This window comes from Leiobunum rupestre, chromosome 4, assembly GCF_980474605.1.
Source record: "Leiobunum rupestre chromosome 4, qqLeiRupe1.1.hap1, whole genome shotgun sequence".
Taxonomy (NCBI): domain Eukaryota; kingdom Metazoa; phylum Arthropoda; class Arachnida; order Opiliones; family Sclerosomatidae; genus Leiobunum; species Leiobunum rupestre.
In genome coordinates this window covers 48,199,791-48,227,522 of record NC_143387.1, presented here as the reverse complement: position 1 = coordinate 48,227,522, position 27,732 = coordinate 48,199,791, and positions in this window count along the sequence as shown.

The following is a 27,732-nucleotide window of genomic DNA, read 5'->3' as shown; positions in this document are numbered from 1 at the left end:
CCGGCTTTCGTAAGGGCAGGCGGCCAACGGATAACTTAGTTCGCCTCGTGCAGGATACTCAATTGGCCCTTGCCAGGGGACACTCTTGTGTGGCTATCTTTTTGGATCTGAAAGACGCTTTTGGAAGCATTCACCATGATGCCCTGTTGGAGAAACTTCGGGTGACAGGTTTGTCTGGCTCCCTTTTTCATTGGCTGGCAGATTTTCTACGTGAACGGACGGCGGCGATACGAATTGGGGAGACGGTATCGGACACTTTCGAGGTCAAGCGAGGCGCGCCGCAGGGGAGTGCACTTAGCCCAACGCTTTTCAACGTCATCCTCGGGGCCATCACGGACTCTTGCCCAGTGGGCGTTTTACACGGTGAGCATGCCGATGATCCGGCGCTCTGGGTCACTGGTCTTCATGCCGTCACTCTGCAGGAGCACTTACAGATTGCACTTGACAATATGGTGGAGTACTGTAGCGAATGGGGCCTCACTTTTCAACCGTCTTTTCCCGCAAACGAAGCGCGGCCTTTTACGATGACATCTACTTTTCACTCGGGACCTCTCCTTTGGCGAGGGTCGAACAATTTGTCTACCTCGGTGTTACCCTCGATCCTAAACTGACCTGGCGCGCCCACATTGATGCCTTATATCGATCGTCCATGCAACGGCTAAATTTGTTGCGCGCGGTTTCTGGTACATGTTGGGGAGCCTCTCGCCGCGCCCTCAAGGTGTTGTATTTGCAGTTTATTCGCTCCCGGATCGATTATTCTAGCATCGTCTATAACTCCACGGCTGCCACCCACTTACGGCGCTTGGACCGTCTCCAAAATGCTGCGCTTCGTGTCATCTTGGGTGTTCCCAAGTCGACGAGTATTCAGTTAATGGAAGCTGAAGCGGCGATCATGTCGCTTTCCCACCGTAGAGATCTGCTGGGTATGCAGTTTGTCAACCTGGCCGCAGCCGCCGATGCCCCCGACTACTACAGGCGCTACATAACTGGCTCGGTGGCCACTCTCAGTCACTTTGAACACTTCTGGACGATACATAATACTCCAACGATCCTCAAATACTGGTGTCAACTTGTCACTCTTAATCTTGACTGGCTTCATGATTTGGTTCCTTCTCCCAGCCTTATTTCCCTTCCTTCTTGGACCCCTGTCCAGGCGGACGTCAACTGTCGCTGGCTGCGCTCCTCAAAGTCAGAGTTCTCGGATGTCGAGTTGCGCCAGCTGTTCTTTTACGAACTCCATGCCATGGCCGGCGATTCCGTGGTCATATATACCGACGGCTCCCTCCAGGACGTATCCAGCTGTGCCGGCGCCAGCTTCTGCATTCCTGATCGCGATGTCGCTCGTCCGTTCGTTGTGGATCCGGGCCACCCGATTAACACGGTGGAGCTCTTTGCCATTAATCAAGCGGTGGCTTTCGCTCGCAGTGAAGGTCTCTGGAACATTGTCGTATGCTCCGACTACCAATCGGCCTTGGCTATGATTTTGGGGAACGGCCCTGACCCTCAAGTGCTACGTTTCCGGAGCCTCTGTCACGGTTACCCCGGGCGTGTTAAACTATTGTGGTGTCCGGCTCATTCCGGTATCCCAGGGAACGAGATGGCGGACAAATGTGCCACAGTAGCGGCTATCGACCATCCTGCGCGGCCGATGGTTTTTTTGCCTCGCACCAAAAGCTACCTTAAAACACGGGTTTCGGTTCTGGTTACGGACACTTGGCAGGTTTCATGGAACCACTTTGTTTCGGCTCGGGGCGTCGAGTGGTACAAGACTGATCCGTCACGGGACTGTATTGCGGGTCTTCGGTTGCCACGTTGGCAAGACTCGTTAGTAGCACGTGTTAACTGTGACCGGCTTCCAACTGCTGTGGTGTGTCGCTCCGGTCAGTGCGCGGCGATAGAGACGCTTCACCACATTCTTTTTGAATGTCGGGCGGCTAGCGGTCCCCGCCATTCATTTTTGGCGTCGCTTACGGCAGGTGACTTTATCCACTCTGTATCGGGTCTCCGTATAGCCTTTTCTCGAGGTGTATTACCGATTATTTCGGACGTGTGTAATCTGCTCCGCGCCGTTGGCATTCGTTAACTTTGCCGGGTACAATAGTTTTGTTTTTGGTTTGTGTATTTATCTTCTTATCGCTGTTTGTATATACTTTAAATTTGTAGTCTAATTCTGTATGATGCACATGGTGTGAAGACCTCCGCTGCCATATACACCAATAAAGTCTTTCTTATTTTTGAAAAAAAAATTGCATAAAAACCTTCTGCATGAAAAAACACTTAGATGTGCTAACTTTAGCAGTGTTGTCATGCATTAGTAATGTACCCTTTACTTACCAGCCATATAGTATATTTAACAAAATTACTTAAATACTCCCATTTTGACTCTTTTACTATTTTACGAGATTTAAAAAAATAGTAAAAAAAAAGGATAATAGAAAGTTTTAGCTGGTTGATTAAGTGAATTTTGATCGCTAAATTAGAATATTTATATTGATATCAAGAACAGAAATAGTCTCTTAAATGGTAGTAGGTAGCTCTCAACGCAACTTGTTTTATTTAGCTAAATGATAAGCTTAGTCTTTTGTCTTGAATTTTTATAATGAGAGGGTTAAATAAGAAATAAGAGAAATATGAAATTGCGAAAATTTGTCCTAAATTTAGATAGGGTTTTTCAATTGAGAATGCTACAATTCATTTTAAGAGAAATACTAAAACTAAATAAGTTCAAATTAGTTCCTTGGAATTTTCTTCTACTTAGTAGTGATGTTATAGAAATTAAAATTGAAGAAAGTTAAGCTAGCACTCCCTCCAGTTTATCTGGATGAATGTGGTGTCACTAAGGTTTTGGCTTGATTAACCTTTTTTGTATCGTTCTGGAAATTTGGGTTGATAAGAATGGTTGTATAATAAAAATTGATCAAGTAATTGTGTAACATCCAAGCTTGCCTACACGTCAATAGGGGCCTTTCGAACAAGTTTTGTAAATACAATGATCAAATTAATGATGAGAAACCATAAAACGAAGATATTAATTTTTTACCGCGTCTCTCGGTAATTTAAATCACCTTGTCGTTATTTTAAATCGTAACGATAGCGTACTTCTAGATGCAAACGCTTAATAAGCTTTTGCTAGTAGAAATTTTTATTCACGTATCTCATAAGACGTTTTTACTCCTTGTTACTCAAAGAACACCAATTTCTACACATACCCAACTTTTATTTCTGGGGTCATCTTGAAAAATTGGTACACATTGACGACCTACGACAACGCATTATTGATCGCTATGAAACTATTCGCGACCGAAACGGGTCTAGATGACACCACGGTGCCGAAAAGGATAAAGCGTCTAATTACGTCAAGCGTCTGCTTAAGTTTCTAACTTGCTAGCTTCCACAGTGCATTAAATTTGACCGCCGACGAGTAGTTCCGCAATTAAAACATGGTAACCTAACATGGTAACCTAACCTGGAAGTACTTCCCACTATGCACGACCGAACGACAAAAGGAATAACTAGAGCTCTAGTGTATTAAATTTGACCGCCGACGAGTAGTTCCGCCCACCGCCGTTAGAGAGCGTAACCGTAGTTTTCGGTCAATAATTCGTAACACCCCTCGAATCTTCTAACGGGTGCAAGAATGATTTGCGTGTGCACCAGGTGATCATTTTGTAATTTTTTTGTAATTCAGTTAAATTGGCACTTATGGCATTTGAAGAAACAAAACGAAATTCAATTAGTAACTTTCTTTCAATTGACGTGGTCACTATGGAACACCTTGTTTTTGTTAATATTTATTTAAATTAATAACAAACTTTTGATACTAGTGACCGTTTTCTTATCTTTAAAAAAAAACCAAATGCTTAGTAAAAGGAAACAATTTGGTCCAAGGAATATTCGAAACTGCACATTTGCGCGGTTTTCGACGTTTGGAGGTCGATATTTTACTCAATTTAGGGAAACATTTCATAGGACCTTTTTCACTATTTGTTACCCAAAGATCACGGCTGTAAACTTGTGCCAGATTTCTCTGAAACACCCGGTATATGTAAGGATGTTATTGACGCTTGAATACAGTGTTGAGCACCGCTCATCTCATTGTGAGCGGATTTGTTATTATTAGCGAAAATGAGCGGTGAAATATCTTTTAAAATAACGCAAATCAAAAATGAGAGGAGCGAAAATTTTACCGCTCAAAAAAAGAGCGGAAAGAGAGGAGCGAAAATTATACCGCTCAAAAAAGAGCGGAAAGAGAGGAGCGAAAATTTTACCGCTCAAAAAGAAGTGAGCGTGAGCGGTTCTTTGACGAAAATGCCCAACACTGCTTGATTATAGCATGGACAGTAAATTAAGAGGACAAGTTTTCGATACCCTTCCACCGTGCATTTTATTTCTCCCCGCGTATCAATCAGCTCGAGAGACTCCGAGGGAGTATTGCAAGGTCGTTTGTACCACGTGATCTTAAAATTTCAAAATGGCAATCTAACGCGGTTGATATTGTTACGTAATTTTTTGCGCTTTATATTTGTAATTTTTAATTTTGGTTTTTTAATTCAATAAAAACTATCAACTGATATTTAGTATACCATATTTAATCTATAAAAACGTGAAAAAATACCTTTTGGCGTAAAAATGTACTTTTTCGAACAGTATCGTCCACTCTTAGCGATACTTGTGTTTTTTTTTTCAAATAACCTTGGTTGACTCCCTTAGTGTGATTGGTTTACGGGGGCTAAAAACCAGGCTTTTTACCGATCCTCTAAAATCTACTATCCATGATTATATCACAATGCTGTGCCGAAACTATTAGGGCGTTTTCATAAAAACAACGTATTCGCTTTAAAGAAATCACGGAAAATATAATCTAAATATGTAGAAACGATTCGATTGCGGACGAATCGGAAATATTCCCTCGTTTGGAAGCGAAGCCATTTAAAACTACACTAAATTAATGTCGTGATTTATTTTAATCCATAAGCATAAAGGGTTTCAACCAATTTAACTCAATTCCTAAAGAAATCCCCAAAGCAATTTTTTAAAGTTAGATTTCTAAACAAGTTCAACTAATAACAACATTTGATCAATTTGAGGTCAAAATCCCATGTTATTGTCAATGGGAAAATTTAATATTTTGTGTTGTCAAAAACATTTTTCGTTGCCATGGCAAAACGGTTGCCCATTGAATAAATTCCCTTTAGGATTTTTCATGATACATGAAGGTCTACCAATCCCCCGAGTTTGAACAAAATCGGTGGGTTACACTTTGGGGTGTCTCCTTGTGAGTACAGTTTCCTTCTTGTTAACTAATGAATACGCGTCTTAATAAGTTAGTAAAGGCCTTTGTTTATATAACATGTTTGTCTATTACTCTCATCTCCAGGCAATCAATTGGTCTTTCTCGAATACAATTATTTATTTCTAAAAGACTTTCTGTAGTTAAATAACAAGAGAGCTGCTAAAATTAGAAAACATAATTGTGATTTTATTTTCAATTTTGCGCTTGAGCGATCGCTTTTAAGCCTTCCTAGTATTCTCATTGATAGTTTCAAATTTCAGGGATACGATGTATTCTTGCGAGTTACCGATGTCACTTACGAGAAACACAGGATGGCGAAATTTTCAAGCCCGTTGTACACCGAAACAATTCGGTTGGTCTCCATGAACCCAAAACAAATTCCAAAGAATCTCGCTCGAAAACTATTTCAAATTGAGCCGAAGGTAAGACACTAAAAACGCTAAAACGACCAAAGCCAATTTAACATATAAGAGCTTCTAACTTGACGTGAAAACTTTGGTAAATTCAGACTTTACGTTTATTGGTAAAATTACACTATAGATCTTTGTTACGAAACGTGTTTGATTTTTGATTTGCAATAAATAGGTGAAAATGAATTTACGAAAATTAGGCTAGAAATAATTTTTATCCTGCATATATTGAAAGATTCAAAATTTTCTAATATTTCAAATTTAAATAAATTGCTCTTTAAAATTTGAGGTTTTCAAAAGTTATTTCTCAGTTTGATGTGTTTTTACCTTTTGTACTTTTCTATTTCGATGAGAGAGTCTCTAGAAGAGTGTGACGTAACTTCCCACTCTTTTCCCTGATTCCCAATCCAACAAACAGACTAGCTTTAGGTTCCCACCCAAACATACGGGCAGTAGCGGCGCTAAGGTTTTTTCACAGGTGGGCTAATTATTTTGTGGCCCCTAAGAATTTTGTGGCCCTTAGCGGGAACCTTGTATTGACCATATTTCGAAAAAGTGGTGAAATCGAAAAAACCCAAAATTTTCCAGTAAGCGAGAAGAGCAAGGTCGTTTTATTGTTGCGGCTCTCGTCGCGTTTTCTGGACCCCCTACTGACCTTGTATCTGACCTTGAGGGGACACTTGCATTCCTGGGATATTTCCCTAAATTCCCATAAGCCCCTTTCTTTTCAACTTTCTCTCAATTACCGCTACCTTCCTCCCGAATCTATACGTTTATGGTCTACTAAATTTTTGAGTAAACCAATTGATTTTGAAATTTTTTTTCCAGAAAAACGTTTCTTCGCAATAAAACAAATTTCTAGAGATAATGAAAATTCATAAATTAAAATATGTGGAATCTTAATTATGAATATGTGGCCCTTTTAATATAAATATGTGGCCCCTCTCAGAAATGCAGGGGGGCTAAAGCCCACTTCAGCCCACCCTTAGCGCCGCTACTGCATACGGGGATACCTACGCCAAGCTTTGGAAATGCGCGATAGTTTTATGAGAAGAGGCTACAACGAGAATGTGTTAACATCGGCTCTCAATCGTGCATCCAAGACAACTAGAAACGAAGCTCTCGCAAACAAAATTCGTCCTGAACCAACAAATCGTCCCGCGGTGGTTCTAACTTACCATCCACAAGTTCGACAGGTCGAAAACATCCTTCGTAAGAACTTTCACCTACTACAGATCGACCAAGACACGAGGGATGTTTTCACTGAACCGCCCAGGTTCTGTTACCGTCGCGACCAGAATCTTCGGTCGATTCTCGTTTCTAGTTCGTTACCCGAAGATGATCCATCCGGCACTCATTCCGGCACCACGAGATGCAATCGCCCTCGTTGCAACACATGCGCTTATGTTAGTTCCGACTTGGTGGTTACAACCCCTAAATCGAACTATCATATTAAAGGATCCTTTTCCTGTATAACATCCAACCTCGTTTACTCTTTGTCTTGTAAAGTTTGCGACAAAGTTTACGTCGGCGAGACTGGTCGACGCCTCGCTGATCGTTTCCGCGAACACTTACTTGATATCAGAAGCAACCGCGACAAAAATCATGTAACTAGACACTTCAACGACGTCCACACCATATCTGCCGTTTCTATCCGCGTTCTCAAGGTTCTTAACGGTGACCGACCTTTTAGAGTTACTGAAGAAAACCGACTGATTTTCAAATTCGGTACGGAATTCCCAGCCGGACTGAACGAAAAGCTTTCGTTCCGTTAAATTTTCTATTTCTGTAATATTTTTCCCCCTTTAGTTTTTCTGTGTAGTTATTTCTAGCTCTCTTTTTACGGCTCGCGTTCATTAGGCATTCCACCGCGCGTGCTTTTAATTTTTCAAATCTTAGTCTTCTTTCAAATCTTGTACCGCCTTGAAGGCATATTTTGCCGAAGTACTGCGATTTATTTTTATTAAATATACGGTCTTTTTTACCAGTTTTGTCGTTTAATTCTTATATATTGACCGTTGGTGGCCTCCTACTTTCGGGAGAAGCACTACACAAATTGGTTAACGCATTACCAAACTTTACTCCGGGTTCCCATCCGCCTAACCGCCACTGGTATTGGAGTTAGCGGGTTTAAACAAAACATCGGTCAGTTAGTTGTCTAGGGGTATGATGTGTGAGCTTATAGTAAATACACTGAAACGAGGATCTGGCATTAATCTTTATTTTAATATTGTAAATTAAACAAAAGGGGATCGTTAGAATAAACATTTAATATTAATAACAAGGGAACGTTAAAATTAAATTCATATAGAAACACTAAACATATTAAAACATGGTAACCTAACATGGTAACCTAACCTGGAAGTACTTCCCACTATGCACGACCGAACGACAAAAGGAATAACTAGAGCTCTAGCGAATATATACAAATACAGGAAATGCATTAAAATAGTTTATGCGACATGAGGATTAAACGTTGAGTCTCTATTGAGTACTCAACTATAAACAACTATAAACATATAAAAATAAAATCAAACTTAGGAGTTCATGGTTCCTTTTTTTTATTTATCTAGCTGTATACGCGTGAGACTTCTACTTTGTCATATCGACTAGTTTTAGGAAAGTCACCGGTGCCGTCACTTTCACTTTTTATTGAACCGAGTCGCTATTAACGACCTCAGACGTGGTTCCGTTCGCTGCTCGTCCGGCACACACCGTTTCGCGCCCAAAACAGCTCTATTTATACGTTCTGGGTCACGTGACCCAAACGCGCAATTAAGAGTGCCCAATCACCATTCGGGTGATGACACTTCTCCGAAGATCACGGCTTTCAACCCACGCTCCTTGGTCCGACACCATAAACTATAGTTCGTATTTATCTTTCGTCCTTGCGAAGCGAAAGATATGGGCGCGCACACACATGTCACGGGGTAAATACAAAAAGACCGACAAGGGGCACACAACAATAAATCACACACTATCACACACTAAAAAATATTTAAAACGAAGGGTATGGCATTCTAAGTAATAAAACAGGCCTCGAAAATGGGGGAGTCTAACAATACTATAAATGGAGCAATGGAATACAAGAAAAAGGCGATGGACTTTATTCTGGGAATTTCCTCGCAGTGGCCGCTAGTTGGCAACTTCAATTACGGGGCAACTGGCGAGCATCTCGACCGAAGAAGTATCGCTTGCTCAAGGTCAAATACTTTCACCCGCGGGCGACCGGCGCCTTTGAACTGTAAGCATTTGGTACCCTCTACCCTCGGTCCTTACAATATATATTTTAGCCCAAGATGTTTGACTGCGTTAACAAAGTAGGCCTTCGTATATACCTAGTTTTAATCATTTTAAGCATTACAAGAGTAAAACATTATTTTATTTTATAGTTTTTGGATCTATTCGTTTTTGCACTGTTTCTTGCCTCAGTCTTGCTTGCTGTGGATCATTTAATATGTAACAATCATGTTAAAAGTAGACCCTTAGACGATTCAAAGAAATTTGGGAACATTGTTAAGAGAACTAAGCAGATTGCTAGCGTACTGAATTTCGCTTACTACTTAATACCATCACTATTCTTAAAAGGTAAATAAAAAAAAACTTCAGGGATTGCCAAAAGAAAGAGGTTTTCCTCGAGTATAGTAGTAGTAGTAGTATAAACGTTCATAGACGGTAGGTCACTAACAGTTCAAAAATATTTCTGAGACCCAAGTTCCACATAGATTTCGAATACAATTTAAGTTAAGACAACACGGACTTCTACTTGGTATCTGACTTTTGGTACTTATGTGGACTTATTTAATTTGTGTTCTTACTTTTTCGATTTCCGATCGTAGTTTCAGTCTTCTTTGTGAAACATCTGTTGAATGCTTTCTTACAAGAACTGGCTTCGTTATATCCTTTTTTGCAGGTTCAAGTTTCATAACGATTTCATTTACGGCTAGAATTAATATTTTGGTACTTAAGTTGACCTTTTGAATTTTCGTTAAATATCTTTTAGCATTTCGATCGTTAAAATAGAAAAAAAATGTTAACTGCTATGAAACTTTGTTACACTTACGTGTATATAAAACTTGGTTACAAATCCAAGCTTCTTTTCAAACGTAATTACTAAATATTTTTTTTGTCGCTTATTTCTTGCAGATTCAAGATTAATGACGAATTCAATTACAACTCGAATAACTTTCGGGTCATGGTTGATTTTTTGTTTCTTCGTTATCAATGGTTTGTTATGCTTCCAAAAAGCAGATCAGCCCACAATGTATGAGAAAATGAACGAGCTTGAAGACGTAATTAAAAAACCAGAAATTGCACCTTTTTTCGATAAAAATCATTATGCTTATAAATTATTACAGGTAAGCGATGTTAGTTCATTTTTAATATAAATTTGTATAAGTTCAACGGGTTCTTCGCTCTATATATAGACTTTATTATTGACTAAATATTTGATATGTATCTAGTTGAGAACGTTCGATGGCTGAATGAATTATTTTATCACACTGTTAACATTAAACGGGTTAAATGTGTAACAATATTTTATACCTGACGTCTACTATATTCGGTAGGCCTACTTTATTCTACTTTAACTGTGCAACGAGGAACTTAATTCTATTAGAGTTTAGGTGCAGTGATAAAGTTAAGTTTTCCATATACGATTTTAAAATGTATTTACCAATCATGAACCCCGAACAACCCCGACACTCAGTGGCGGACTGGGTCTAACATTTTGGGCTGCCAGAAGACAATGGGTCCCAGCTTTAACAACTATAACGCTTTCATGTTTGAGGGGCCCACTTCATGAACGGTCCGTGTGGCCCACCTGCCATCGGGCAGGTTCACTCTATGGCCAGTCCGCCACTGCCGACACTTGAGAACGACATTTAAAACATAACTTTGACACTTTAAAACATGAATACACTATTCTCCCAAATAAACATGCAAACGCGGTACAAGAAAACATAAGAACACGCTATTATGGTAACACTAAATAACACGCGATGGCGAATGAAAATACTATAATAACAATAACCATCCAGTGAGCCAGATGAATGCCAGATTAAATGACAAGTAACTAATGCCATATGCCAACCCTTAGTCCTAAGTACCTATCATTGAATTTAGTGCACATGATGACAGTCTATGTCTCGACGAAAATGAAGAGCAAAGAATTGGTTGGCGAAAAAGAGAAAGATTAAAGATGAGACGTGTTGACCATGATGGAGACATAGATGAAATCATGGACCGATGATACGGGCACAGGTTGATGTCCTGTGGCTAGTTACTATGTTTTTTCTGTTTACTTATTTATCTTTTAAGTTTCAGCTAAAGCTCGGTTTCGCATTGCAACTTGACTGAAGTTGAGAACTTCTTATTCGATGGACAAAGTTAAGGCCATTTCACACGAACCAAATTTTTGACCCAACTAGATGAGTCAACTTGGGTTGAGTCAACTAGTTGGTTCATGTGAATAAAAGTTCGATGAGTTAATCCATCAAAAAAGTACGCGATAAAAATTGGCTCGTGTGAGAAGGTCTTAAAAATGTTCTGCACTCCTATGCTCTCTGACTTATCTCTAAAATAATTTCCAAAGCTCCATGGTTTTGACCAGGGTTCTCATCCTGGCACTTTTCCTCACCCCAATCAGAGACTAGGGAGTCTCGATGACTAATCAAAAAATTAGGGTTAGCTATGTTTTTCTCAAATTTGGGTCGATATGACCTATTCATCAATGTCAGCAAAGCCGAAATAAAGCGGAGCGTCTTAATAAAAATACTACAATATTTTTCCAGTTGGTTAATGGTATCAATAAATTACGGATAAGGTTTGACAGGGATGGTATCAACATATTTGGCTTTTCCAATTCAACAAGAATCTGGCATCCCTATTAGCCTCACTACGAATTATACATACGCGTCCGCGAACAGATACAAAAACGGAAAGTACACCACAAAGGAAGTCGCCACTTTTAGTAAATGAAAAGTGAGGGGCTAGCGGCACCGGTCAGTTCGCCTTCATTGCCTTACCGGTGAAGGAAGATACAACAATTGATATCAATGTGCAGACCCGTGGGGCTAAGGGACCCATTAGGACCCTTACCTCCTGGCCCGATTCTAGGAAAAACTTGAAAATAAGACAGTACGAAATTCTACAATAAACTCAATAAGCCTCCGGTTATGTATTATTTTAAAATTTTATAGTTTAGTCAATGTGCAATAAAATATTCGTTACAAATGTTATCGTCTCAATTGACGCTTTTATCGTATGTTTGTAAAATGTTATCATGATAAATTTTTGCAGACCCAAAACAGTGATTCGGGGAGAAAAATAATAGATCGAGCGAAAGGAAACGGCGGTGTTTTTGACACTATCATGGAACTTAATATTTTACTGTTTAATTTGGACATGAATACTCCATTCGTGGCGCTTTTTTAGATCCATTTTATTACTCTTATGATATAAGATACAGGTTTAGAAATTTCGACCTGAAAAAAGACGAGGTATATATCGGAGAAGCTATAATTGGAGAAGAGCTAATGACCTACCCGTTTTCTGAAAATGTATCTTCACCGTGCATGGAAGTCATTAACTTGGGGTAAGTATTTTCACAATGAAAGTGGTGTCACTAAGGCTGGAAGGGAAGTGGCTTATTCCGGAAAGAAATAGTTTAAAGTGACACTCTACGTATGTTGAGTACTCGCGTCTGACACTAGATTGGGTAAAAACTGCCACTGCTTGGTGCTGTTTTAGCGTGTCTTGATGAATTAATTTTTAACCAACCAAATGCGGATGTGGCGCGATAGGCGAAATTCTGAGTGACTATCGGATGCTATGGAAAAGCTATTAACTGTTTTTTACACACAATCCTAAGGATTTGTGTGTATTAGTCTCACGTACAGTGTAGCCGATGCCGCCGATGCCGCCGATGGCGCCGTGTCGCGCATATCCCTTCAACGTTTAGGGCTAGAAGAGTCAATGATATCTCGTTCGAATGTACATACATTACCATTGATTGCCTTTCATAAAGTTTTCAAATAGGAGCCTAAGAAGTTGGGCATTTACCCAATTTACTATTTTTGGTGATTTCGCTTTATGTGGTAGATATTTTCTTTAAAATTAAGTTCGATAACGTTAAAAAAAATATTATTGGATAGGTTAGGACTCAGTTGAACTACAACTTCGGTTATATCAGTAAATATTAAATTTAAGTATAGTTTTCGGGGTTATATACTGGACCCCAATGTTCGTGGTTTTATATTTTCGCCTGAAAGTCGACATAACGTTCCTTAATTTAAGTCCGATTTTCATGAAAGTTATATTTTTGAATAGCTGTGGTTTACATATAGCCTAGAAATGCAATTTCTTTGCTTAATTTTAATTCTAAGTAAGGTTTTTTGGACCGCGTATAAGTACCCCCATCAACTCCCAACATTGTAAATACGTGTGGTTATAGAGAATTTACGCGAATTTCTCTCTGGCATTTTCCAAGGCGGTTCTAATATGACCCAAAGTAACAAATAAGGGTGACACTTATCGGAGTAATACGCGATGCTTACAACGTTGACCTGAAGTAACTAATAAGTGTGACACTTATCGGAGGCCGTTCTAATATGACCAAAAGTAACAAATTAGTGTGACACTTATCGGAGTATTATGCTTACCACGTATGACCCGAAGTAACAAATAATTGTGACACTTATCGGAGTATTATGCTTACAATGTATGACCCGAAGTAACAATTAAGTGTGACACTTATCGGAGGCCGTTCTAATATGACCAAAAGTAACAAATAATTGTGACACTTATCGGAGTAATACGCGATGCTTACAACGTATGACCTGAAGTAACAAATAAGTGTGAGCCGAAGTAAGAAATAAGTGTGATCCGAAGTAAAAAATAAGTGTGATCAGAAGCAAAAGAAATCTTCGATTCTTTCAAATTATGAATAGAAGTAACAAATAAGTAAATAGGTGTTAATACAATTATGTGTTGCCGTGGATATATATTGGTTATGTCACCGGCGTTGTAGGTTACTGTGAATAACTCAAACAAACTTAACACATTAGAAGGATTGTGTGTATTCTGACCGTCGTCGTACGTCTTGTTCTTGCCCTCAACTGACGCCTTTGACAATCCTTCCCCTTTAAATAACGCAAACTTTCCCATATCGTGTAGCTTTGTGAATTACCGAGATTTTTTAACCGAAAATTTGGAAGGGAGAACATTTATTAGAAACTGTTGCAGCAAGAAAACATGTTGGGAAGGGAAAATATACCTCTCCTCGGAAGAGTTTGTCCAAGGAGAAATAACAGGAGGGCCGACTTTTATAAACTTATTAACGTAAATTTATTTTAAAATAAATTGACGTTAATAAGTTTATAAAAACTGAAAGGAAGACGGACTTTCCTCAAAGTTGTTTCTCTAATATCGTTGCAAAATAATAAGTGTCGGTGGGCGGTGGCTCGTCGGTAGAACATTCGTTAGAAAAGCAGACGGGTTTGAGTTCAAATCTCGGTTGCCGTATTTGTATTTATTCAGTAGACAAATGGCGACATTTGAAATAATTTAAATAGAACACGAAGTCCCTTTTAATTTAAATAAGAACACTCACCTGACATGCAGGAGGGCTCGGGTTCGAATCCCGCTAGATACTATCGCGAAATGACGATAAGACTTATGCCGTAAACATTTGGTGGAAACCTTGCCATTTGGACGTTGAGACGTTTACCGTAACCCTCTCAGTAACTCGGATGACAACGTTATGTAGTAACGTTTATAAATCACAGTGACTCAGTGACATTATATTTATTATTATTAAATTTTAAAGCAACAGTAGGACTCAACATAATGGTAATCGGCAGGGGTGGCTAAATAGGGTACGCAGAGTATGCAACTGCGTACGGGCGCTAGGATTTTTAGGGGTGCAAATTTTCTAGGACTATTAAGCACTATGTTCCAAAATGCCCAAAAAACGGCGTAAAATCCCCATCGAATATTTCAAAAATATTTTTGCATATTATGAATCAGTGTAAAATCAGATTGCACCCACATAAATCTCATCGACCCCTAGCGGCGAAACTAGCCCCCTGGCGTAATATCGCAACAACTCTAATCGCAATCTGTAGTTTTCCATCGGGCTAGTCAATTTTAAAAATTTCAGGATTTTCCCACTGCCCATTTGGTTTCCGCCACCGAAAGAAAAGTGAAAACTCCCATTTTCGTCCATGTTGGCAGAGGTTTTTCTCAAAAACCCGCAGGTACCATTTCAAAAGGTTAACGACAACTACTAGTAAAAACCCCAAAATTATCTTCTAATTACTTTCACGCGTTGATCTCCGCGCAATTTAATGAAAAATTAGTTTTAAATTTAAAAATAATTTTCCTAAAATAGCCCAAAACCGCCAAAGTTTTGAACTAGCTTTGGCTGGAAAAAAAATAATTTAGCTTTTTGTACCAAAATGATTCCTTCGTGTGCCTTGCTTTATTCAGTATTAAAATTCCATATTACATTTGAAAATTTAATGTTCGAGAATGGCGTTTCCTTATGCACAAGAGGCTGTGAAAACGAGGCGCCGTTCAACCTGACGAACTTTTCCTAGTACACAAGTGCGCTGCGGGTTGAACACTCCTACCAGCGCTGGTAGGTCAAAAATCTGAAACTTCAGTTTCCGTTCTATGTTTTTGACAACACAAAATATTAAAAATTGATGTTTTTTTTGTCAATTTTTATCTATTTTTTCTATTTATGGCATTTTCGAAATTTTGAAATTTGTTCAAATTTTTCACAGGAATTGGTCAGAATCCCGTGTTATTTTCAATGGGAAAAATTCCATTTGTTGTTGTCAAAAACATTTTTCGTTGCCATGGCAAAACGGTTGCCCATTGAATAAATTCCCTTTAGTATTTTTCATGATACATGAAGGTCTACCAATCCCACGAGTTTGAACAAAATCGGTGGGTTACACTTCGGGATGTCTCCTTGTTAGTTAAATTACGGTAGAATTCGAAATTTCTCCTGGTGGTCGAAGTCACAGTGAAACGTCTTTGAAAAATGAAAATGCTTTTATTTTTTGTCATTCTATGATAATTAGTGTTAAATTAAATTATACAAGGATTAATTAAGTCATTTTCTTTATTGTATTTGTTAAAGCAAATTTACAGTTTCAAATACAATTATTAGATAAATCTGAATAATTTATCCTTTAAACCAAATTGATTATTGTATTTCCCCATAACATATAGAAAATGTTGTCCCACTACAGTTCAAGTTTTATTTTTACATTGAAAAGCTAGGAAACCAAAAAGGATAAAGCTGTCGCCCAACCTAAGCCATTTTAAAATAAAAATATTTTATTGTTTACTTTTGCAGGTTATTGAGGATGTTTGAGTCCGAAATTGTGGTTTTTGATTGGAAGAAGAATAAATATACATGGGACCGTGTTACATTTCAAGATCTGGAAGATTCATTCAGAGTACTCACATTTCAAGACGAGAGATTCCTTCTAGTTATTGGTCTTGTTAGTTCAATGTTTTCACTGTCAGTTTTATTTGTAGAAATTCTTAGAAATACTCTGAAAGAGTGACCATTGGTGATGTTCATTTCCAAAGTAGAACACGATTTTCAGCTCATATTTCACCCATCCTTTCTATAACACTAAAATTAATGATAATATTAATTTTAAATAACTTTATTAATGTTAATTGACATATTTTGTAGTAGTGGAGGAATGTTTTAAAAGTAATTACCTCAACGTTTCTGAACTGCACTTACCAACACCGTTGGGCAAAATGTTACTAATGTAAATATGCATTTATAATATAATAATTTGAGAAATCAAGCTATGAGAAAATAAAAATTAAAGTTTTCAAATCTGGAAAAAAATAATAATAATGATAAATCTAATTGCAAGTTCTCAATCTGCAGTTAAGAGGGTTTTTTTCCCCAGAATTCTTATTTTCCCCCCCATTCAATAAAAACGAAGGGCTTGCCACCACCCTCCTACGCATTCTAACCCGGCCACCTGATTTAAAGGTATTAAAAGTTGCTTGATGATTTGGGCCTATGGTGGTTCCTAGGGCATTAGCATAGCTGATTCGCATTATTAGTTATTAGTGTTAGCGTTACTTAGTGTTATCTGCTACATCGAAAAACCTACATAGTTATTTTTAAAATTGTAATCAATTTTCCCATTAGATTTGATGAAAAGAAGCTATGCTTTGATATTAAAATTGTATGAAATTGATCACGAAATTTCGTTTAGTAAATTGGGATTTCTCTCTTTCTGTTAATTTAACGATTTCTATAAAAATTACCAAACATGTATTCTTTATGACTTTTGAAACCCACTATAAGCTAAATTTTTATCTACATTATTGACCAGTTGTAGTGTACAAAACTTATCTGTAGAAAAACATGAGTTTAAAAAATACTTTTAAGATAATTATCAAATTAACAACCTCAATTCCATGGAAATACCAACCTCATACTGAAAAGTAATAAACATTTCGTAATCTCACAAAATACCCTAAATTGAGTGTAAAATACACAGAAAAGAGCTTTAAAGTATCAGCTAAATGGAAGTAGTTTTTTCATGCTGAGCTAAAATTGGGTGCTTGAAGTATGCTTATGTAGGTTGTGAGCTCCAGACTTGAAGGAATGAGCTATTTTGAGTTTCATAAAGCAAAGATTAGAGGTCGGGGACGGTTAATCATTATCCATGTTTAAATTGATTTTTTTTGTGAAAAAAATTTAAACCAAGAAATTTACCGGTAATATTTCGGAAAATGATTAAAAAACATGTATTATTCGTAAAACTTGAGCTTTTTATCGAAAAAAACGTCGTTTTCCCGATTAATTTTACAAATTTATAAAAAAAATTAATCGGATAATATAGAAATATAAATTACTTGATCAAAACATTTTACGAATAATTTTGAGAGCTTTATCTATTGAATAAAAGTTAACCATCCCCGACCTCTAGCAAAGATACACCATCCCCGACCTCTAGCTAAGATACAAAGTTATGTAGCATGGGCTGAAGTTAATGGTGGAATTTTATATTCTTCACTATATTTAAGGGCTTTTTCAATTTTTGAAGCCGTGATTTAATTTCTTGAATGATAATTATTATAAGCGTTTTGGGGCGGTGGTATTTTTTAACTAACGTTTTAAGGGTGTCAGGAAAGAGATGAAGGGTTAAGGAAAATACGCTACCAAAAGACGCAATCCCGCATTTCGCGAAAAGTGAAAAATAAAGTATCACCGAAAGCAAGGCATCTAGAATTTGCGTGGACGGTAGTTATACATTTCAGTTCCTCAAAGATCCTTCACTGTCGCAAAAAAAAAACAAAACAAGAACAAGGCCTAGCTGTAACGAAAATGGTACTCCCTCTTAAAAACTGTAGAAGGGAACTTAACACCCAATTAAAGTGTGAACTTTCGAAAACGCAGCCAGAGTACATTTCGGTGTTTTTTTTATCCCATCCGTAAAATGAAAGCGGATATTGAAGTAGGGCGCGGGGCTCAAATGAACCGATGGTATTGTTCTCACCTTTTCTTGAAACGTCAACACGGCCGTAAAGAAACTCAAAACTGTCACTTGGACTTTTAAGGGTCACCTCTCCTGGAGGAGATACTAAAATAAATAAACTGCCAATTTTAAAAATATATTTTAATTATTTAAACCAAAAATAAAACCAGCTCACTAGTAGGAACAATTAAATACTAATAAAATTCTCAACACAATGCTCTACTGGTTGGTGCTTTTAAGCGTGAAAGCACTCGCTATCAGTTACGTCAATTTAAAATGTTATAATAACGTTCCAATTCTTTACAATATGATTTTAAACTAATTGAGGATATTTGAATCCGAAATAGTGGTCTTTGAATGGAAAATGTCTCAATATAAAGGGGACCGTGTTACATTTCAAGATTCGAAAGATCCATACAGAATACTCAACATACAAGGCGAAAAATTCTTAATATTTATTTTTCTTGTTAGTTTAATATTTTCACTGTCAATTTATTTGCATGAATTCTTCGAAATAGTGACTTTTATTCACATTTATTTTAAAGTAGAACACGATTTGGAACTTATGTTTTATTTGATAGTTTCGTACCCTTCCTTTCAAATACAGAAAACCAACTGATAATATTAATTGGAATCCATTTTATCAATGTTTATTCTACATATTATGAAGTTGTAGAAGTCGGTAATTAACTCTATTTCTACATTAGATTTTATAAGCAATATTTCAAACAAGGAAACATTTATTGTCTTTTTGAATCCAAAATCTTTGGGAAAAAGATAAAGGGCACTCAACTGGGATACCGATACCACTGGTCGCTTAGAATTATGTAGCCAGCCGTTTTTTAAACATTTGGGAATTTAATTGTAATATTCTGTCCTAAATTTTAGGAATTCCTGAAATTTTTATATCACCTTCCACCATCCCAGAGCTCCGCCATTAAAAGTATCATGTCTTACAACCGGATCGCTTAAGTAGGTGTCTAACTCATCCTTTTCGGGAAGCTCTGGGATGTCAGACAGTTGAGGAAAAAAATTCAAGGGTCTTGCGGTGCTGGAATTTCTATCGTGGGAAGTCGGTGGATTTCACGTTTCGCCATGAGGAAGCCTTTTAATCATCCGTTATAAAAAGCGGGTTAAGATTTGTGACACTCATCTTTATCATTACAGTCACTTTCGTCTTCTAAAAAAGCGTTAACTTTAAGAAATCATAGTTTTCAATTTTGCTCGTAGGGTAATTGGCCCATTCATACCAATTTAGTTTTCATCTTGGGTTGAGCAATAAACCGAAATGACAAATTATCAATATTCGTTAACATCCTAAAATAGTCGATATTCCCCCGGCCATTCGTTGAAGGGAAGTACTTGTCAAATTTCACTAGACCCCTGGTGACCGATTATCGGAGGAACAATGGACACTCGTAGCTAGATTCCCTAATTTTTCCAGAATGTTTTTTATCAAGGTGTTATGCTTATACCCAAAACTAAATATTCGGGTAATTCGGCTCCAAATGGTTTAAACGTCCGCGGTACTTTTTTTTTTTGGAAACAGTAAGGCGAGTAAAATTTAAAAAACATTTGAAGTAGTACATCCTTTTCACAAAACCTTGTGGATGACAACGGTAATAGTGACTCCCAGTTCACACTATACAATTAATTGGGCCACTTAATTGTATCCAATTAATTGTAAGCAAGAAAATTGTATAGTGTGAACAGAAATATTGTAACAATGGTTCACACTATGCAATTTTCTTGCATACAATTAGTTGGTTTCAATTAAGTGGCCCAATTAGTTGTATAGTGTGACTGGGCTTTATTCTGGGTTGTGATGGGGCGATTTAATATCATTGAGAATATCCTTGTTTGAACGAAGAAACATATATGAGCATATAGCACGCGTTGTCTGTTGTGATCGAATTAATTTTACTAGCTGAAATTTCAAAGTTCATTAAAACTACCGCGAACGCTGCAGCTTTGAAAGCTATTTACAATCTTACTTGGGCACCAATTGAAAACGCGCCAGCGCATTTCAAACTGGATAAAAATTAGAAGCTTATGAGGGCTAAAATAAAATTGGAGATTAAAAAACAATTCAATGTTTGACATCAAATCAGTGCAGATGCAAACGGAGTACAGAGACAGCTGACGCATCGCTTGAAAGATAGATATCAACCGAATATAAAATGATAATTAAAAGGGGAATAGACGTTTCTGCATTCGGTAAAGACTTACAGTTGCATTTTTATTCAATAAGCGAAATAAGAAGCCTGCGACCTGTAAAAATAATATTAAAACACAGCTCATTTCAAAATGTATCATTAACAAGTTGGCAAGCCAAAATATACCTCTCCACGGAAGAATTGTCCCTAGTGGTATTAATCTCTCGAAATAACCCTTAAAAATATATCTCCGCAATTCAGAGTTATTTATTAAAAACGTAATCCCGGTTCAATCCCGCACGGTATACAATTTAATTATAATTGAAATAATTGAGACGAAACAACCGAGTTTAATTTACTCAGAATTATAAATAAAGTAGTTACAACAGTGAGTTAGACGAATTAGAACAACGCACAGTTGAATTTAACCCTATTTACAGAACAAGTTTATCAGTTAAAATGTAATACGAAGCAAATTTTAATGAAAGAAATATCTACAGAGGGTATTTGTATTTTTCTCGCTTACGAAATAACAACACAAAAAAACTTCTTTAAACCACTTCACACGAAAAAATTATAATTAAAAGCCAGTATAACGACGTTTAAACTTTCCTGGGGTAAAATTCAATAAGTTGTATAGCGCAGTAACTAAAAAAAGTCACAAAAATGGGATTTATATCAGCTGCTCCCGCACTATAGTGTTAAAGGAATAGTCAGTGAAGCTGACTATCCTTGCGTCGATTTTGGATCGGCATGCCTGAGTTGTTTTTAGATTTACCAAATATATGCGAACAAATGAAATCGTAAAATGAATGCTAAGTTACTTTTTAATCACCAATAAGTTCTTTAACAAAAAATGAAGCAACTATAAAAATCAATTATGGACCCTAACACAGTTTTAGCTAATAATATACTTTTAGACAAATAATAAATATTACCTTGTACTCAGGTGGACAATAGAGGGGCTATGTGTTATACCAAGCTGGTTTTGGTGGACGCAGACAAGGCTTAATTTAAGTTAGGGAAAAACATGCTGGTACTGGAAGTCCAAGCAATGAGAGTTTTCAAATTAATTAAGGTTCTGGGAGACCATTAAATACTAGGGAGAAGTTAAGATACAATTAAGTTTTAAGAATTAGGGGCCAATGCTTAACGGCTACTGGTAAGCTATCATACTTAACCATCTTCTATTAAGGAACACTTTACCGGTTACAATGATTTAGAAAAATATAACTACCGCGTGAATAACTATAAATCACACAGGGGCTACGGGGTTTCACTAGTGGTATCACGGGTAACAGTCTTCTGTTATTGGGTTGTAAAGGGGCAAGACATAAGACATGAAATAATAAGACACTTAAATTCAATAAATGGTAAAATAGAGTTCAGCAAAATGGGTTTAAATATTTACGATCACCGTCAATGTCCTTCTTCCAATTGCTTGGCTTCTACACGCACAATTACTACACCCTCGCACAATTGCCGTACCACAACAATCAGTCAAGTTCATCGAGTCACAAACACACCTGACTACTTCTCCCGATTGGACGTGTTAACTTTTCCCTAAGCTAATTACGCACCATCCACTCGTTCCGAAGAGTCTCCCTAACTTCACTCAAGTTACAAAAAAATTCTTCTAACTGGCTATCATGGGTTTATATAGTAAATTACAGAATCTGCACTGTTGGGGGTAATTAGATTAGGAGGCCGGTTTGTTTATTTTAAGTTATCAGTTTTAGTTTAGGGTTTTAACTTTAGGTGGCGTTGTAGTTCGTAAAATTGGAATTCGTAAAGTTTCGGCGCCAAGATTTAAATTGAATTTGCTTTCATTAAAGGTTAGTGACAGATTTTTACTGTGTAAACGAAAAAGGAAAACTAAAGCGGAAGAAAGTTACTGATTCGTTATACCAGCAATACCGCCCAAAAGCTCAACACAATCAAAAAATTAAAATACAAAAACCCAACCGACCAAACTTTGGAGCCAAAACGACCAATAGAAAAATATATAATAACAACCCAATCAATCAGACCAGAGCAGAGCAAAAATAATTAATAGAAAAATATATAATAACAACCCAATCGATAAGGCTTCAGAGCCAGAATAACAAATGGAAAAATATATAATAACAACCCAATAGATCGGGCTTCAGAGCCAGAACAACAAATAGAAAAATAAATAATAACAACCCAATAGATCGGGCTTCAGAGAATCAATCCAAACACCAACACCAATAGAAAAATTAATAGCACCTTACCTTTGACAAAGCACAGAAAAGGCACTTCACTTAATTTTAAATATTAAACGCCAAACCAACACCACCGCAATAATACAACAACATCACAAATTTTAAGTCGATGAAAATAAGCATTAATAAATTACGAACTTTCGACCTAGTTATAATCAAACCGCAGAAGTTTAAAAATACGACGTATACACTTTGAAGGTTCCATCAAAAATGATTCTTTCCGAAAACGTAAATGTTCTCAAAACATTAATAGACAAAAAATAAGTGACAAAAAGGTTCCTCCAAAAATATTAACCATTTCGCGGAAGAAGTAAATAATTTCAAAAGAATAAAAGATAAAAAATATACAACAGCAAAAATAAAACGTCAAATAATAGAAGAAAAAAATCTTTAACTCCATTCATTAAAAAACACTAAACCAAAGTACCAAATTGAAATTAAGCAACTTATTATATTAAACAAAAAATTCAAGACTTTATTAACTATTATGCTTACGATGAGTGTCTTATTTGAAATATATATAAGTAGTTATCGTTGGTTCTGTGGTAGAGCGCTCAACTGCCTAACTGAACGGCCCGGGTTCAAAACCTGAGTGGCGGTTTTGTTTTTAATCAACAGAGAATACGCTACATTAAAATATCTTCGATGCAAAAATTTAAATCGGACACGAAATTTCGTTCTATATAAATAAACACCGAAATTTAATTCTCTATTAATTAGTAATATACACTTCCGATAAATCTGAAAGTCTAATTTCCGAAGATACGTAATAAGTATCGGTGGTTCTGTGGCAGAACGTCCGCCTGTCATACAATAGGTTTTGGGTTCAAATCCCGCTCGATACGATCGCAAATTGACACTAATACGCATATCGTGAACAATTGGTGGAAACCCTGCCATTGGATGTTGAGAGGTTGCCATAACACTCAGCACTCGATCCATCCCAAAAGTCAAGAATAAGAAGAAGTTAGAGAAAAAACGCGTATACATACAAAACACAAACACAACCGTCATAATACAAACTCAACATTCCCACCCAACACATAAACATAACAAAAAAATATCCAATCAAACTGAGTTAAAACTGCCGCGACGGTGAGCGTTAACGAAAAGAAAAAACCAAACCCAACCCAACCGCAAATTTATCCGTTAACGCTCACCGTCACACGGTGGTTTTGCCAATCTTTCGACTTCGTTCCCTAATTCCAAGCAATTGCGAACGCGGATTTCGAGAAACTGCGTACGCAATGATTAACCTTTGCCCCGAAAATGCGAACGCGTTAGCAGGCCTGACAGACAGACCCACAGACAGACAGACAGACAGAGTGGTTGTATAACCCCTCATAGGGGACTTTGTCCCCTCGGAGAGGTAAAAATATAGAAAACCGTATTAAATCAACATTTTCAATTGTAATAGTTGCAAAAATATAAGTATAGCTCTAAGCGGCCAACTTCCGGGTTCTGATCGGTGAACAGAAATACAGAATCGTCAATTAAGGGTGCTAAACTAATGAATTTTTTTTTATAATTGGCAATGCACAAATGCTTAAAGTATGGGCGTACAGCAGACCAAATGTAAATAAATAACGGCAGCTTTAAGAAATTTCTTATACGCGCATGCCAATTAGTTCGCCTGCCGAGACTAGTGGCGTAGTCCTGTCTTTCGCAGTGGTTCACCACATTGGCAACCTCCTGTGATGGAGGGGACAAGGCATCATAAGGAAAATAGCCAGAAGCCAGCCTAAATTCCTTTTCTAAATCAGCAGACGAGGAGAAGATTTTTATGGTGGCAGTGTTCCTAGATTGGTATGATGAAAGAGGAAGAGCGTATCAAAAAAATGCCCTAGGTATATCAGACATGTGGTCATAATGTACAGTAAATGCATTTTTGAGACACAGGATTCTTCCATTATGGATCCAGGGCTCCTGTATGAGGGTCACGTCTAGTCCCTCCACAGCAAACCTTCGACAGAGGACTGCCGAGGCTTCCTTACTGTTATGCAGACTAATCTGAATCACCTTCTAACCCACAGTTGTCGCTGTTGGTGCTGTGTTACTCGCCGGCTAAGGGGGTGGGTACAAGATTGACCCTACCCCCCCTCACCAGCCAGACCACTTGCATCTTCAGCTGTAGCCACTGTTGGCTGGGGTAACCCTTCCTTACCGGTGGAGGTGTTCTCCACCACCGTAATGTCGTAGATATCCGACAAGGAGCCCCAGGTGATGTCACCCAGTTCTCCTGCCAGATCAAAGTCCGACATCTCAGTAGCATAGTCCTCTGCCACCGCGGCCGGCTGCGCGGGGGTGTTTGAATTTTAAGGACTATTAAAGTCCCCCTATCCACCTCTGTGTAGGAAGAAAATCCTGCCTCCTTTAAAACTGAGACTGACTCTTCATCCGTCTGGAAAACCCAGCGTATGAAGTTCTTGTCACAGACAGACGTGATTACTTTCCAACGACTCGTGTTAAACTTGTCGTTGGAAAGGTATAACCTCTTTAGAAGGACTTCTGGATTTTTCGTCCAGACATCCTTAGTCCTGAAGGTGACCTTGACCGGTTTTGGTAGTTCACTGGACTTTATTATTATTAAGCTTCGTGCCCTCCGAAACACAGTCATTTTGGTCAAAGACCTTCCTTAGCCACTCCCCAGTTGAGGCATCCCCACAGAGGTAGGTAATGGCACCTCCGGCCAGGTGGAAATTGATGATGAGATTCACCCGAAGGTGTCTCGTCAATCTTCTCCAGAATCCCACGCTGGACCGTGCCCATTTCCTCCCCTGTGATAAGGTTGTTCGGAAAGCCATATTTTACAATATCCATCTTAAGCAACCCTACCGCGTCACTATAGGACATAGGAGGCAGACGCTCCTTAGCCTTTTTGGACGCGGATTGGGAAGACCCAGGTGAGGAATTGGAGTCCTCCGACCTGAGTCTCTTAAGCGAAGGGGTTTCTTTGTCACCCAAGGATGACTGAGCCTCCTTCTTAACAAGCGTTGCGATGTTTGTGAGAGTTGTGTACTGCTGGAAGCAGACCCTTGCTCATTTTTGTTATGTGTATTTGAATCCATGAAAGATCCCACGAGTATGGAGGAAAGTAAAAGGCCCTCCTTCCGGGTGGAAGGCTAGTTACAAAGGGGTTTCACCTGGTTCCCTGAGGGGATCGTTAGTGATACCGTATTTTCTCCACCCCGATACCATTCAGCCCTCAGCACGATACTTTACACCTTCTGAATATACTGTACCTCAAAGTGATAGCCCCCCTTGTACGTCTGTACACTTCTTTTTAATTATATGTAGCGCAACAATTACAAATAAATATGATGAATATAAAGTTCAAAAATCTGTATAAAGCGTTCAAATAATTGAAATGAATTATAATATTTACAATTTGTTTTTTCCCAATTTGCAGAAGTTATTTTAATATTGAAGATGCAGGTAGCATTAAGATTAAATAAGCATAAAATTGATTTCGCCCAAACATGTTCACAGAGATTTTTCAGATATTTATTTATCAATGAATTCATTGACGGATGAGGCATTAGAATTAAGACCACTTTTTTAAGAAATAAAGTAATAAAGATTTAGCGCTGTACATTTTATTTGGGCCAGCGGGGCCCGAAACTTTGGGCATTATATTTTTCTGAAGGCGTTAAGGCGATAAATATTAATAATATGTCAGTTGATAGGAAATGAAAAAAATTTGCGGTCACAATTTCAATTTGCGAAAATAGGTAATTAATTATACTTCTATGTTGATGTGTAACTAATAATACCACGAATGTATTAATTTCCACAATGAATACCGAACTATATCTTAAACCACCTAGGGCTAGGATGGATGGTGTTTTTCTGCGTTTTACGTAATTTAAGTATATACACTTTTGAATAGAAATATTATCCGAAAGCCACCGCTGAGAAGAAGTGATAATCTTAATTGGTTATATTTTCATTTGTATTATGTGGTAAATCGGATAACTGAGGAGTTGGAGCAAAAGCCAGATCAAATGAACTCATTAAAACCAATGAATATTATTGACAACATTTACAGAAAGTGGGCCGGGTGCAGTGACGTTTTGCGATTCCGGTTAATTTTAACAGGATCGCAATTTGGCGATTCAGATTTAGCGAGCTGTTTATTTTGCGATCCTCGCAATCGAAATCGCGGTGCAGAGACGATTTAGCGATTCCTGTTAATCGGCGACGCTGTTATTTTTCCGAATTTTTATACCAAAGTCACGGACCAATAGGAGAGCTCGATTTTTGACGCAAAAAGCTATCACGTGGTTATGGTTACTCTAATTTTATTATTAGGTTTTAGAATTTTTATAGTTAAATCCGTTGTTATATTAAAATATATTTATGTAATATAGCCACGAAAGGCAGCAAATCAGTTTCTGAAGAATGAGAGGTTATCCAAAATCTTTTAAAAGCAATAAAATAAGGCATGACAATTAGTTTCTTCTGGTTATATAATTTTCTTACTCTAACTATTTATTAGATTGGTTGCATTTATTACACAGTTTAATTAATTTTAATAATGTTTTTATAATATGGTTTGTACACCAATAAAATAACGAATGAAAATAAGATTCATTACTATTATAAGCCAGCATTTTCCGAAAACAATCATTTCGTTTTATGGAAAACATTTATTTCAAAACTTAGCTGATAGCAATAAAAATAAATCTAAATCTAAAATAAATCAATACATAATTAAAAAAAACGGCAATTTGGCGAGTGTAAAAAAATTGGTAATTATCTTAAGCAATTTCTCGCTAAATATCCTATATTGATCACACGTAATACAATGGTCCTGCTTTTTGATATAAGTAGTTGTTCTATCTAATTATCTGGCATTTACATAGCCTAGTCAAGGTATAAATTGTAACAAATGATATAAGCGTGTACAAACACTTTTAAGGTAATACATCAAATTGGCTCAGTAAGCTCTTGATGCATGCTAAATAAACTTGAATATTCCAATAAATCTTTTATCGCAACTCCTAGTCTACCCGAGGAAAGGTTTCTTTTCTGTAGATAAATTGGTATATATGCTGGTTGATAGCTAAAGACCTTTGATACACTGAACCAATTCAC